Raw genomic sequence first — 15,665 nt, forward strand, 5'->3', positions numbered from 1 at the left:
ATGTATTTATGTATATATCCCAGATCTCGCTGGGAACAAATGTATTTATGTATATATATCCCAGATCTCGCTGGGAAGAAATGTATTTATGTATATATATCCCAGAGCTCGCTGGGAAGAAATTTATTTATGTATATATCCCAGATCTCCCTGGGAAGAAATGTATTTATGTATATATATCCCAGATCTCGCTGGGAAGAAATGTATTTATGTATATATCCCAGATCTCGCTGGGAACAAATGTATTTATGTATATATATCCCAGATCTCGCTGGGAAGAAATTAATTTATGTATATACCCCAGATCTCACTGGGAAGAAATGCTTTTATGTATATATCCCAGAGCTCGCTGGGAAGAAATGTATTTATGTATATATATCCCAGAGCTTGCTAAGAAGAAATGTATTTATGTATATATATCCCAGATCTCGCTGGGAAGAAATTTATTTATGTATATATATCCCAGAGCTCGCTGGGAAGAAATTTATTTATGTATATATCCCAGATCTCCCTGGGAAGAAATGTATTTATGTATATACCGCAGATCTCGTTGAGACGAAATGCATTTATGTATATACCCCAGATCTCACTGGGAAGAAATGCTTTTATGTATATATCCCAGATCTCGCTGGGAAGAAATGTATTTATGTATATATATCCCAGATCTCGCTGGGAAGAAATGTATTTATGTATAGATATTTACCAGGGCTCGCTGGGAAGAAATGTATTTATGTATATATATATCCCAGAGCTCGCTGGGAAGAAATGTATTTATGTATATATATCCCAGAGCTCACAGTAAAGAAATGTATTTATGTATATATCCCAGAGCTCGCTGGGAAGAAATGCATTTATGTATATATCCCAGATCTCGCTGGGAAGAAAACCTAATTTATGTAAGAACTTACCTGATAAATCCATGTCCATGAGCTAGTGACGTATGTGACGTATGGGATATACAATCCTACCAGGAGGGGCAAAGTTTCCCAAACCTTAAAATGCCTATAAATACACTCCTCACCACACCCACAATTCAGTTTAACGAATAGCCAAGAAGTGGGGTGATAAGAAAGGAGCGAAAGCATCAAAATAAGGGATTGGAAAAATTGTGCTTTATACAAAAAAATCATAACCACCACAAAAAAGGGTGGGCCTCATGGACTATTGCTAATATGAAAGAAATGAATTTATCAGGTAAGTTCTTACATAAATTATGTTTTCTTTCATGTAATTAGCAAGAGTCCATGAGCTAGTGACGTATGGGATAGCAGATACCCAAGATGTGGAACTTCCACGCAAGAGTCACTAGAGAGGGAGGGATAAAATAAAGACAGCCAATTCCGCTGAAAAATTAATCCACTACCCAAATCAAAAAAGTTTCAATTTTTATAATGAAAAAAACTGAAATTATAAGCAGAAGAATCAAACTGAAACAGCTGCCTGAAGTACTATTCTACCAAAACTGCTTCTAAAGAAGAGAAAACATCAAAATGGTAGAACATAGTAAAAGTATGCAAAGAAGACCAAGTCATTGCTTTGCAAATCTGATCAACAGAAGCTTCATTCTTAAAAAGCCCAGGAAGTAGAAACTTACCTAGTAGAATGAGCCGTAATCCTCCGAGGCGGGAATCCACCCGACTCCAAATAAGCATGATGAATAAAAAGTTTAAGCAAGATGCCAAATAAATGGCAGAAGCCTTTTGACCTTCCTAAAACCAGAAAAGATAACAAATAGACTAGAAGTCTATCTGAAATCTGAATAGCTTCAACATAGAATTTCAAAAACTCTTACCATATCCAAAGAAAGTAAGAATCTCACCAAAGAAGTCTTAGGAAAACAATAATTCCTCCCTAATGTTGTTAGAATTTACAACTTTAGGTAAGAATTGAAATGAGGACAGCAAAAACCACCTTATCCTGATGAAAAAATCAGAAAAAAAGAGATTCACAAGAAAGAACAGATAATTCAAAAACTGTTCTAGCTGAAGAGATGTCCAAAAAGAACTGATGTCCATGAAAGTAATTAATGTCCAGAGCAAGCATATGCTCAAATAGAAGAGCCTGAAAAGCCTTCAGAACCAAATTAAGACTCCAAGGAGGAGAAATTGGCTTAATGACAGGTTTGATACGAATCAAAACCTGAACAAAAAGTAACACTGCCTTATCCTGATGAAAAATCAGAAAAGGATATTCACAAAAAAGAGCAGATAACTCAAAAACTCTTCTAGCAGAAGAAATAACCAAAAGGAACAATACTTTTCCAAGAAAGTAATTTAATGTTCAGAGAATGCATAGTTTCAAACAGAGGAGCCTGTAAAGCCCTCAGCACCAAATTGAGACTCCAAAGAGGAGAGATTGAATTAATGACAGGCTTGATACGGACCAAAGCCTGTACAAAACAATGAATATCAGGATGATTAGCAATCTTTCTGTGAAAAAAGAACAGAAAGAGTAGAGATTTGTCCTATCAAAGAACTGAAGACAAAACCTTATCCAAACCAACCTGAAAAAATTATAAAATTCTATGAATTTTAAAAGAATGCCAAGAAAAGTAGGTCTTCCAGACTCGATAACAAATCTTTCTAGAGACAGATTTACGAGCCTGAAACATAGTATTAATCAATGAGTCAGAGAAACCTCTATGACTAAAAATCAAGCGTTCAATCTCCATCCCTTCAAATTTAATGATTTGAGATCCTGATGGAAAAAATGGGTCTTGAGAAAGTAGGTCTGGTTTAAACGGAAGTGTCCAAGGTTGGCAACTGGCCATCCGAATGAGATCCGCATACCAAAACCTGAGAGGCCATGCTGGAGCCACCAGCAGAACAAACAAATATTCCATAAGAATTTTGGAAATCACTTTGGAAGAACTACTTCCGCCTGAGGATCCCCGAACCTGAATAAGCCCCTGGGAAGTTCTTTATTCAGATGAGATGCCAACAGATCTATTTCTAGAAATGCTCACATCTGAAAAATTGAAAACCATATCTGGGTATGAGAGACCATTCTCCCGGATGTAAAGCTTGATTAACAGAGATAATCCGCTTCCCAAATATCTATACCTGGGAAAAAAACCACAGAATTTAGATAGGAGCTGGATTTAGCCCAAGCTAATATCCGAGACACTTCTGTCACAGGCTAAGGACTGATAGTCCCACCCTGATGATTGACATACTCCATAGTTGTGATATTGTCTGAAAAACAATAAACGTCTCTTCTTCAAAAAGAAACTAACTGAAAAACTCTGAGAATGCACGGAGTTCTAAAATATCAAATGGTAATCTCGCCTCCTGAGATTTCCAAACCCCTTGTGCTGACAGAGATCCTCAGACAGCCTCCCAACCAAAAAGACTCACATCTGTAGAGATCATGGTCCAGGTTGAAAGAAACAAAGAGACCTGTAGAACTAAATGATGGTGATCTTAACCACCAAATCAAGATAGATAAATATTAGGATTCGAAGATTTAAAATGTGAAATCCTAGAATCCCTGCACCATAATTCAGCATAAAAAACTGGAAAGGTTCTTTCTATTGAAAATGAGCAAAGGGAATTGAATCCAATGCTGTGGCCATAAGACCTAAAACTTCTATGCATATATAGCAACTGAAGGAAATAATAGAGACTAAAGGTACCGACAGACGGAACCCAATAAAATTGTCCCTTGTCTGATAGAGACAAAGACAGTGACACAAACTATCTGGAAACCTAAAAAAGGTGACCCTTGTGTGAGGAATCAAGAGCTTTTGAAAAAAAAGATCCTCTAACTATGTCCTGGAAGAACAAAGTGAATCATATGAGATTCCGCATCCTCAGAAAATAATCTGAATGAAAACAGAAAAATGAAAATATGCATTTATTGTATCTAATGAAAACAAATAATGCTATCACTGACCAAAAAAAGGCAGAATAGTTTGAATAAAAACTCCAAAACCCAGTTCCTAAAAATGGAACTGGAAGAAATACCCCAGAAGATTCCAGGTCTGAGCAGCGCTTGAACCCCACGGGTGATCAGCCATGCTTCAACAGTATCCAAAATATATAGGACCGAAACACACTTAAAGAAAGTGTTAGCCTTACAGGAATATAATAGAGAAAAAAGACTTCTCACAGACGGTTTATTCTGAACTTATTCTGTACCCAAAATCAAAGAAATTTGGACCGAATAGAACCAAATAAATTTAAAAAAAGTCTTAACCTGCCCCTTACCAACCGAGCTGGAATACGGCACGTACATCGCAATTTTAGGGAGCTGATTTTGAACTGAAAAATTTCCAATTAAAAACATGTTACTTGGGAAAGAATTCAGGAATTTGTTCCTTAATAAGAACAACCAAACTAATATAAGCTTAAAGTTTTAGTCTTAGGACTCAATCTTGAAGCAGAGTAACAGTTAAGAATTGAATCCAATTATAAAACAAATAATTGATTATCTTAGAACAAAAGAAATATGGATTTTTAAAAATCACAAAATTCTTCTAGCTAAAACAGCTAAAGACATAGATTAAACCTCATTTGCGAAAATATTCAATAAAAATGAAGACACAAATGAAATTATTAGCATGATAGTCCAGTTAAAGGACCAGTCAATACACTGGACTTGCATAATCAATAAATGCAAAACAACAAGACAAATGCAACAGCACCTAGTCTAGTAAATTTTGTCCCTTTAACAATGCTAAAATAAATCATAATCTGATACTTGATCTTAAAATAAACAGAAAAAAATGAAGCAATTGCAACATCATCCAAATAAATCACAGGTCCAAGAAAAAGTACCTGAAACTAAATAATTTTCCATAAATAAGATACAACCTATCTAAAGGAAAATAAATACTATTTTGCTATAGAAACAATAGCATAATTAGTAGGAGTAGAGATAGCCCCAATAAATTGGAGAACCCTCAAAATTGAATTTAACTGCCGGCAAAGAATATAGTTTAAAACCTTTGAAGAAGGAATAAAAGAAAATTCTCAGCCTATTCCATTCCCTAGTATGAGGAACTGGAAAAAAACCTCTGAAAACACAGAAGAATAAATAAGCAGAAATAAAATGTTAGCTAGTCTTGAAAAAGAACTAGTTACCTTAATATCCAAAATAATCAACACCTTTTCAACAAGAACAAATGTACTTTAATAAAAAAATAAAAAAGTAGATTTGTTAGAGTCAATATCTGATGAAGAAAATTCTGAATGAGAAAAAAATATCAGAGAAGGATAAATTAGTATATTGTTGGTCATTTGAAACTTCAAAAAAAGAAGTTTGAAAAAGACCTAGAAATTTTATTAGAAGGCACAAAGTCAGACAAAGCCTTTACAATAGAATCAGAAAAATATTCTTATAAATCTTCTAAGTATTTCTTGTACATAAGATGTAAAAAGAATAGCAATATATAAAGCATAAATACTAATGGATTCTGAATACAAAAGTTTAACATGAAACTTATAACAAACCATAGATAAAGATAAACATACATAACATTGAAAATAAATGAACTTAGCTTTGGTAGGACTGAACTCAGTCAACGGAATCCCTTAGTACGTTTTGAAACAGGAACAGTGAAATCTTGCAATATGTAATAGAAAAAAACAAAATTTAAAGCAAAATTATCAAATTCCTTAAATGACAGTTTCAGGAATGGGAAAGAATGCAAAATAATAAGCTTCTAGAAACCAGAAGCAATAAAAAAGTGAGGTTTAAATAATGTGAGGAAAAAAGTGGCACAAAAAAGATGCCCACATTTTTTGGCGCCAAATATGATGCCCACATTATTGGTGCCAAATACAACGCCCATATATTTGGCGCCAAATATGACGCCACATCCTCTGACGCCGAAACCGACGCCCACATTTTTTTGGCGCACAAAAATGTCTGAATACGCATGCGTCAAAAAATGACGTTAACAGAATACAACTTCCGGCGTCAACTACGGCTTCGGAAATGACAAATTCTTGCGCCAAAAAAAGTCTGCGCCAAAAATTACGCAATAAAAAGAAACATTCTCTGCCCCCGCGAGCCTAACAGCACGCAGGAAAAAATGGTCAATTGAAAATTTTCAAGGTAAAGAAAAAATTATTTGAAATGCATTATCCCAAATAATGAAACTGACAGTCCGAATTTTAAAGGAATACTTATTATCCTGAATCAAGGCAAATATAAGTTTATAGACATATATTTAGAACTTTACATATAAAGTGCCCAACCATAGCTTAGAGTGTCACAAAAAAATAAGATTTACTTACCCCAGGACACTCATCTACATATAGTAGATAGCCAAACCAGTACTGAAACGAGAATCAGTAGAGGTAATGGTATATAAGAGTATATCGTCGATCTGAAAAGGGAGGTAGGAGAAGAAATCTCTACGACTGATAACAGAGAACCTATGAAAAAGATCCCCTAGAGGAAGACCATGGTATTCAAATAGGCAATACTCTCTTCATATCCCTCTGACATTCATTGCACTCTGAGAGGAAAACCGGGCTTCAGCCTGCTGAGAAGCGCATATCAACGTAGAAATCTTAGCACAAACTTACTTCACCACCTCCACGGGAGGCAAAGTTTGTAAAACTGAATTGTGGGTGTGGTGAGGGGTGTATTTATAGGCATTTTAAGGTTTGGGAAACTTTGCACTCCTGGTAGGATTGTATATCCCATACGTCACTAGCTCATGGACTCTTGCTAATTACATGAAAGAAATGTATTTATGTATATATATCCCAGAGCTTGCTGGGAAGAAATGCATTTATGTATATATATATATATATATATATATATATATATATATATATATATATATATATCCCAGAGCTCGCTGGGAAGAAATGTATTTATGTATATACTGTATATCCCAGATCTCGCTGTGAAGAAATGTATTTATGTATATAACCCAGATCTCGCTGGGAAGAAATGTATTTAAGTATATATATCCCAGAGCTCGCTGAGAAGAAATGCATTTATGTATATATATATGTATATATATATATATATATCCCAGAGCTCGCTGGGAAGAAATGCATTTATGTATATATATCCCAGATCTCGCTGAGAAGAAATGTATTTATGTATATATCCCAGAGCTCGCTGGGAAGAAATGTATTTATGTATATATATCCCAGATCTCGCTGGGAAGAAATGTATTTATGTATATATATCCCAGAGCTCGCTGGGAAGAAATGTATTTATGTATATATATCCCAGAGCTCGCTGAGAAGAAATGTATTTATGTATATATATCCCAGATCTTGCTGAGAAGAAATGCATTTATGTATATATATCCCAGAGCTTGCTGGGAAGAAATGCATTGATGTATAAATTACCCAGATCTCGCTGAGAAGAAATGTATATATGTCCCAGAGCTTGCTGGGAAGAAATGCATTTATATATGTATCCTAGATCACGGCGGGAAGAAATGCATTTATGTATATATATCCCAGAGCTCGCTGGGAAGAAATGTATTTATGTATATATATCCCAGAGCTAGCTGGGAATAAATGTATTTCTGTATATATATCCCAGAGCTCGCTGAGAAGGAATTTATTTATCTATATTTATCCCAGAACTCGCTGAGAAGAAATGTATTTATGTATATATATCCCAGAGCTCGCTGGGAAGAAATGTATTTATGTATATATATCCCAGAGCTCGCTGGGAAGAAATGTATTTATGTATATATATCCCAGATCTCGCTGAGAAGAAATGTATTTATGTATAGATATCCCAGATCTCGCTGAGAAGAAATGTATTTATGTATATATATCCCAGATCTCGCTGAGAAGAAATGTATTTATGTATAGATATCCCAGATCTCGCTGAGAAGAAATGCATTTATGTATATATATCCCAGATCTCGCTGAGAAGAAATGCATTTATGTATATATATCCCAGATCTCGCTGAGAAGAAATGTATTTATGTATATATATCCCAGATCTCGCTGAGAAGAAATGCATTTATGTATATATATCCCAGAGCTCGCTGAGAAGAAATGTATTTATGTATATATATCCCAGAGCTCGCTGAGAAGAAATGTATTTATGTATATATATCCCAGATCTCGCTGAGAAGAAATGTATTTATGTATATATATCCCAGATCTCGCTGAGAAGAAATGTATTTATGTATATATATCCCAGATCTCGCTGAGAAGAAATGTATTTATGTATATATATCCCAGATCTCGCTGAGAAGAAATGTATTTATGTATATATATCCCAGATCTCGCTGAGAAGAAATGTATTTATGTATATATGTCCCAGAGCTCGCTGGGAAGAAATGTATTTATGTATATATATCCCAGAGCTCGCTGGGAAGAAATGTATTTATGTATATATATCCCAGAGCTCGCTGGGAAGAAATGTATTTATGTATATATATCCCAGAGCTCGCTGAGAAGAAATGTATTTATGTATATATATCCCAGATCTCGCTGAGAAGAAATGTATTTATGTATATATATCCCAGATCTCGCTGAGAAGAAATGTATTTATGTATATATATCCCAGAGCTCGCTGAGAAGAAATGTATTTATGTATATATATCCCAGATCTCGCTGAGAAGAAATGTATTTATGTATATATATCCCAGATCTCGCTGAGAAGAAATGTATTTATGTATATATATCCCAGATCTCGCTGAGAAGAAATGTATTTATGTATACATATCCCAGAGCTCGCTGAGAAGAAATGTATTTATGTATATATATCCCAGATCTCGCTGAGAAGAAATGTATTTATGTATATATACCCCAGATCTCGCTGAGAAGAAATGTATTTATGTATATATACCCCAGATCTCGCTGAGAAGAAATGTATTTATGTATATATATCCCAGAGCTCGCTGAGAAGAAAATAATTTATGTAAGAACTTACCTGATAAATTCATTTCTTTCCTATTGGCAAGAGACAATGAGCTAGTGACGTATGGGATATACATTCCTACCAAGAGGGGGCAAAGTTTCCCAAACCTCAAAATGCCTATAAATACACCTCCTACCTCACCATACCTTAGTTTAACGTGTAGCCAAGAAGTGAGGTGTAAAAGAAGGAGTGAAAAGCATACAAAAAGTGGAACTGGAAAATATAAAGTTCTTTACACAAAAAATCATAACCACAAAAAAATAGTGTGGGTCTCATGGACTTTTGCCAGTATGAAATAAATGAATTTATCAGGTAAGTTTTTACATAAATTATGTTTTCTTTCATGTAAGTGGCAAGAGTCCATGAGCCAGTGACGTATGGGATATAATACCCAAGATGTGGAAAACCACGAGTCACTAGAGAGGGAGGGATAAAATAACAACAACTAAATCTGCTGAGAAATTAAATCCAAAATAATTATGTTCTCTTTAAAAAATTTAAAAAAAAACTCAAATCAAAAGGCATTAGAATCAAGCTGAGACAACTGCCTGAAGAACCTTTCTACCAAAGGCTGCTTCCGATGAAGCAAACATATCAAAATGGTAAAATTTAGTAAAAGTATGCAAAGAAGACCAAGTTACTGCTTTGCATATTTGATCAACTGCAGCTTCATTCTTAAAAGCCCAAGAAGTGGCAACTGATCTAGTAGAATTAGCTGTAATTCTCTGAGGCAGAGACCTCATCCAAATAAGCTTTGTGAATCAAAAGTTTAAGCCAAGGTGCCAAAGAGATAACAGAGGCTTTCTGATGTTTCTTGGAGCCAGAAACAAATAACAAATAGACTAGAAGTCTTTCTGAAATCTTTAGTAGCCTCAACATAATATTTCAAAGCTCTTACCACATCCAAAGAATGTAAAGATCTTTCAAGAGTATTCTTAGGATTAGGACACAAGGAAGGAACAACAATTTCCCTATTGATGTTGTTAGAATTCACAACTTTCGGCAAAAATGTAAATGAAGTCCGCAAAACAGCTTTGTCTTGATGGAAAATCAAATAAGTAGACTCATAAGAGAGAGCAGACAATTCGGAAACTCTTCTAGCAGAAGGGATAGCCAAAAGAAATAACACTTTCCAAGAAAGTAGTTTAATATCCAAAGAATGCATAGGCTCAAGAGGAGGAGCCTGCAAAATCTTCAAAACTAAATTGAGACTCCAAAGAGGAGAAATAGATTTAATAACAGGTTTGATACAAATCAAAGCCTGAACAAAACAGTGAATATCAGGAAGTTTAGTAATCTTTCTATGGAATAAGACAGAGCAGAAATTTGTCCTTTCAAAGTATTTGCAGACAACCCCTTATCCAAACCATCCTGAAGAAACTGTAAAATCCTAGGAATTCTGAAACAATGCCAAGAATAATTATGAGTGGAACACAATGAAATATAGGTTTTCCAAACCCGATGATACATTTTCCTTGAAACAGACTTACAAGCCTGTACCATAGTGCTAATCACAGAGTCAGAGAAACCTCTATGACTAAGCACTAAGCATTCAATTTCCATGCCTTCAAATTTTGAGAATTGAGATCCTGATGGTAAAACAGCCCTTGAGACAGAAGGTCTAGCCTTAAAGGAAGTGGCCAAGGCTGGCAACTGGACATCCGGACAAGATCCGCATACCAAAACCTGTGAGGCCATGCTGGTGCTATCAGAAACACATACGATTGTTCTAATATGATCTTGGAAATCACCCTTGGAAGAAGAACCAGAGGCAGAAAAATATTAGCAGGTTGGTAAAACCAAGAAACTGCTAAGGCATCCACCATCTCCACCTGAGGATCCCTGGACCTGGAAAGGTATCTGGGAAGCTTCTTGTTTAGACGAGAGGCCATCAGATCTATTTCTAAAAGACCCCACATCTGTACAAGATGAAAAAACACATCTGGATGGAGAGACCACTCACCCGAAAGTCTGACGGCTGAGATAATCCGCTTCCCAATTGTCTACACCTGGGATATGAATCACAGAAATTAGACAAGAGTTGCATTCTGCCCAAGACAGTATCTGAGATACGTCTTTCATTGCTGAAGGACTGTGAGCCCCTCCTTGACAATTGACATATGCTACTGTTGTGATATTGTTTGTTTGAAAACGAATGTAAAGTTCTCTCTTCAATAGAGGCCACGCCTGAAGAGCTCTGAAAATAGCACAGAGTTCTAAAATATTGATTGGTAACCTCGCCTCTTGAGGTTTCCAAACCTCTTGTGCTGTCAGAGACCCCCAGACAGCTCCCCAACCTGTAAGACCACAATCCTGGAAGGACGAACAAATGAGGCCCCTTGAACAATAAGGTGATGGTCTAACCACCTAGTCAGAGAGAATTGAGTGTTGGAATTTAAGTATATCAGTTTTTATATCTGAGTATAATCCCTGCACCATTGGTGCAACATGCAAAGCTGTAGAGGTCTCATATGAAAATGAGCAAAGGGGATTGCGTCCGATGCTGCAGTCACGAGACCTAAAACTTCCATGCACATAGCCACTGAAGGGAATGATAGAGACTTAAGGTTTAGACAAGTTAAAACCAACTTTATTCGTCTCTTGTCTGTCAGAGAAAGAGTCATGGACACTGAATCTATCTGGAAACCTCAAAAGGTGACCCTTGTTTGAGGAATCAAGAAACTGTTTTGTAAATTGATCCTCCAACTATATTCTTGAAGAAACCACACTAGTCGTTTCATGTGAGATTCTGCTAAATGAAAAGATTGAGCTAGTACCAATATAATCATCCAAATAAGGAAACACTGCAATACCCTGCTCTCTGATTACAGATAGAAGAGCCCCGAGAACCTTTGAAAAGATTCTTGGAGCTATCGCTAAGCCAAATGGAAGAGCAACAAATTGGCAATGCTTATCTAGAAAAGAGAATCTCAGAAAACGGTAGTGGTCTGGATGAATCGGAATGTGAAGATAAGCGTCCTGTAAGTCTATTGTGGACATGAAATGACCTTGCTGAACAAAAGGCAGAATAGTCCTTATAGTCACCATTTTGAAAGTTGTGACTCTTACCAAACAATTTAAAAATTTCAGATCCAGAATTGGTCTGAACAAATCTTCTTTCTTTGGGACAATGAATAGATTTGAATAAAAACCCAACCCCATTCCTGTAGAGGAACTGGAACAATCACCCCTGAAAGCTCTAGATCTGAAACGCATTTCCGAAAATCCTGAGCCTTCACAGGGTTTGTTGGAACATGAGAAAGAAAGAATCTTCCCAAAGGAGGTCTTATTCTGAAACCTATTCAATACCCTTGAGAAATGGTAGAGGAGTATAATGTCAATCTCTCTGGAAAGAAATGTATTTATGTATGTATCCCAGATCTCGCTGGGAAGAAATGCATTTATGTATATATATCCCAGAGCTTGCTGAGAAGAAATGTATTTACTGTGCAGCATAGTTACTCTCTGAAAGGGAAATACCCACATGAACGGTACAACAATAGTATTGCTATCCCCTTTACCTAAAACTGTCTACAAACCTGCTGAAAAGGGGACAGAGATCCTAGTCTAAGAATAAACGAGGGATAAAAAATTGGACAAATTGCAAATCTTATAGTTTGTTTACCCAGTATAGCCCAATAATTACTCATACAGGCTACAACATGTAAGTAATGCTAAGAAATCCATTAGATTTACAAATACAATTACAGCATTGCTTATTTAGATTCCACTGGAGCTATGTCAAGATACAAAGTAGCCCGTGTCAATAATAGCACAGATAATCTATTGTATAGATTTGTATCTTCAGGGGTTTACATATCACAAGATGCAATACTCAGAGTATAAGGAAACTATATTCCTGCATATTATTATGTTACCTTCTTACCAAGATCTGATTGGATAGTCATGTGCTAAATATACTGATTACAAGAGATACATTAGATCATGGGATGCACCTCTCCTAGCTGGAAGTTTATATCATTCAGCAGAATATCTCCAACAAAAAACCTAAATCTAAGTTCTTATCTAAGGTAACAAAACAGAACTTCAGTATCTTTCTCTCTAAACCACACAGACGTTTATATTCAGAAGAAAAATTTAAACAAAATATCCAATTTCCACAAAGTAGCAGTTTCAGGAATGGGAAAAAATGTTTATGATAAAATTAAGGTAATAATCAAAAGCAAGCAACTTAGTCCTCTAAGAAACAAATGAGAGCAGAGAGCAAAAGAGGGAGAGATTTAATATAACAAATTTTGGCGCCAAAAAAGGCGCAAATGCAGAAAGAAAAATTTGGCGCCAACGCTTTAACAAGTGAAATGACGCAACTTGCGTCATAACAGGGGACTTCGGCCAAAAAAAATTTGCTCCAAAAATGTCGCAATAAAAAGTAACATTTTGCGTCAACGCGAGCCTAATTCCACAAAAAAATTGAAAGAAACAGACTTCAAGTTACAACTAACTGGGAACCCCAGGTAAGTCTAAAAAATTCCCATAAACATAATTTCCATGCTGAAACTGTTAGACTGCAAAGGGAAATACACAGCCCTGACTCATGGCAAATATATACAATATACATTTTAAACTCTTAAAGTGCCAAACATAGCTGAGAGTGTCTTATATAATAAAAGTATATACTTACCACGTAAGACACCATCCACATGTAGCAGACAGCCAAACCAGTACTGAAACATATCAGCAGAGGTAATGGTAGAGGAATATAATGTCGATCTGTAAAGGGAGGCAGCCGATGAATCCCTGCGACCGATTAAAGAGAGCCTTAGAATAGATTTCCCATAGGTGAAAACATGGCATCATTAGGCAATACTCCCTTCACATTCCTCAGACAAACACTGTACTTTGAGAGGAACTGGGCTTCAATATGCTTAGAAGCACCTATCACAGAAGAAATTCAAGCACAACTTGCTTCACCACCCTTTGTAAAACTGAGGTATGAGTGAGGTGAGAGGTGTATTTATAGGGGTGCTCTGACAAAATGCAGACAGACAATTGGCAGATGGACATTTGGCAGACAGCCTTCTATCAGACGGACATTTGGCAGACGGACAGAATGCCGAAGATTGATCCTATTTCGGCCGAGGTCAGATACGCTCCAGAGTGCTCTGTTCTAATCAGAGCCTTGGGCGCCGCAACTGCCTCTGGGAACCTTACCATGGGTCACAGCCTGCACGTCTTGTAATTCTCTGTCTGGGAAATTATCTATCGAATCTATCTATTTATCTATAAAATCTATCTATATAATCTATCAAATGTATCTATCGCATCTATTAATCTATCTATCTAATCTATGTATCTATCTATCAAATCTATCTATCTTATGGCCGGACTGTTATCTGACAGCCACTTGTGTATCGGCCAAATGTCCATTGGCCAAGTGTCCGTCGGCCAAATGTCCATCTGCCAAATGTCCGCTGGCTAAAAGTCCGGCCACGATTTATAGGCATTTTGAGGTTTAGGAAACTTTGCCCCCTCCTGGTAGGAATGTATATCCCATACGTCACTAGCTCATGGACTCTTTCCACTTACATGAAAGAAATGTATTTATGTATATATATCCCAGATCTCGCTGGGAAGAAATGCATTTATGTATATATATCCCAAATCTCGCTAAGAAGAAACGTATTTATGTATATATATCCCAGAGCTCGCTGAGAAGAAATGCATTTATGTATATATATCCCAGAGCTCGCTGGGAAGAAATGTATTTATGTATATATATCCCAGATCTCGCTGGGAAGAAATGCATTTATGTATATATATCCCAGATCTCGCTGGGAAGAAATGTATTTATGTATATATATCCCAAATCTCGCTGAGAAGAAACGTATTTATGTATATATATCCCAGATCTCGCTGAGAAGAAATGTATTTATGTATATATATCTCAGAGCTTGCTGAGAAGAAATGTATTTATGTATAGATATCCCAGATCTCGCTGAGAAGAAATGTATTTATGTATATATATCCCAGATCTCGCTGAGAAGAAATGTATTTATGTATATATATCTCAGAGCTTGCTGAGAAGAAATGTATTTATGTATATATATCCCAGAGCTCGCTGAGAAGAAATGTATTTATGTATATATATCCCAGAGCTCGCTGGGAAGAAATGTATTTATGTATATATATCTCAGAGCTTGCTGAGAAGAAATGTATTTATGTATAGATATCCCAGATCTCGCTGGGAAGAAACGTATTTATGTATATATATCCCAGATCTCGCTGAGAATAAATGTATTTATGTATATATATCCCAGAGCTTGCTGAGAATAAATGTATTTATGTATATATATCCCAGAGCTCGCTGAGAAGAAATGTATTTATGTATATATATCCCAGATCTCACTGAGAAGAAATGCATTTATGTATATATACCCCAGATCTCGCTGAGAAGAAATGTATTTATGTATATATATCCCAGATCTCGCTGAGAAGAAATGTATTTATGTATATACCGCAGATCTCGTTGGGACGAAATGCATTTATGTATATACCCCAGATCTCGCTGAGAAGAAATGCATTTATGTATATATATCCCAGATCTCGCTGAGAAGAAATGTATTTATGTATATATATCCCAAATCTCGCTGAGAAGAAACGTATTTATGTATATATATCCCAGATCTCGCTGGGAAGAAATGCATTTATGTATATATATCCCAGATCTCGCTGGGAAGAAATGTATTTATGTATATATATCCCAAATCTCGCTGAGAAGAAACGTATTTATGTATATATATCCCAGATCTCGCTGAGAAGAAATGTATTTATGTATATATATCCCAGAG

General features: G+C 35.9%; 1 protein-coding gene across 1 annotated transcript in view; it reads left to right on the top strand.

Annotated features, from left to right (window-relative positions):
* Positions 1 to 15,665, top strand: part of LOC128664291 (glycogen [starch] synthase, liver) — a gene marked incomplete at its 5' end in the record, with an annotated part of 119,600 nt that overhangs the window by 80,836 nt on the left and 23,099 nt on the right.

This window comes from Bombina bombina, chromosome 6, assembly GCF_027579735.1.
Source record: "Bombina bombina isolate aBomBom1 chromosome 6, aBomBom1.pri, whole genome shotgun sequence".
NCBI lineage: Eukaryota > Metazoa > Chordata > Amphibia > Anura > Bombinatoridae > Bombina > Bombina bombina.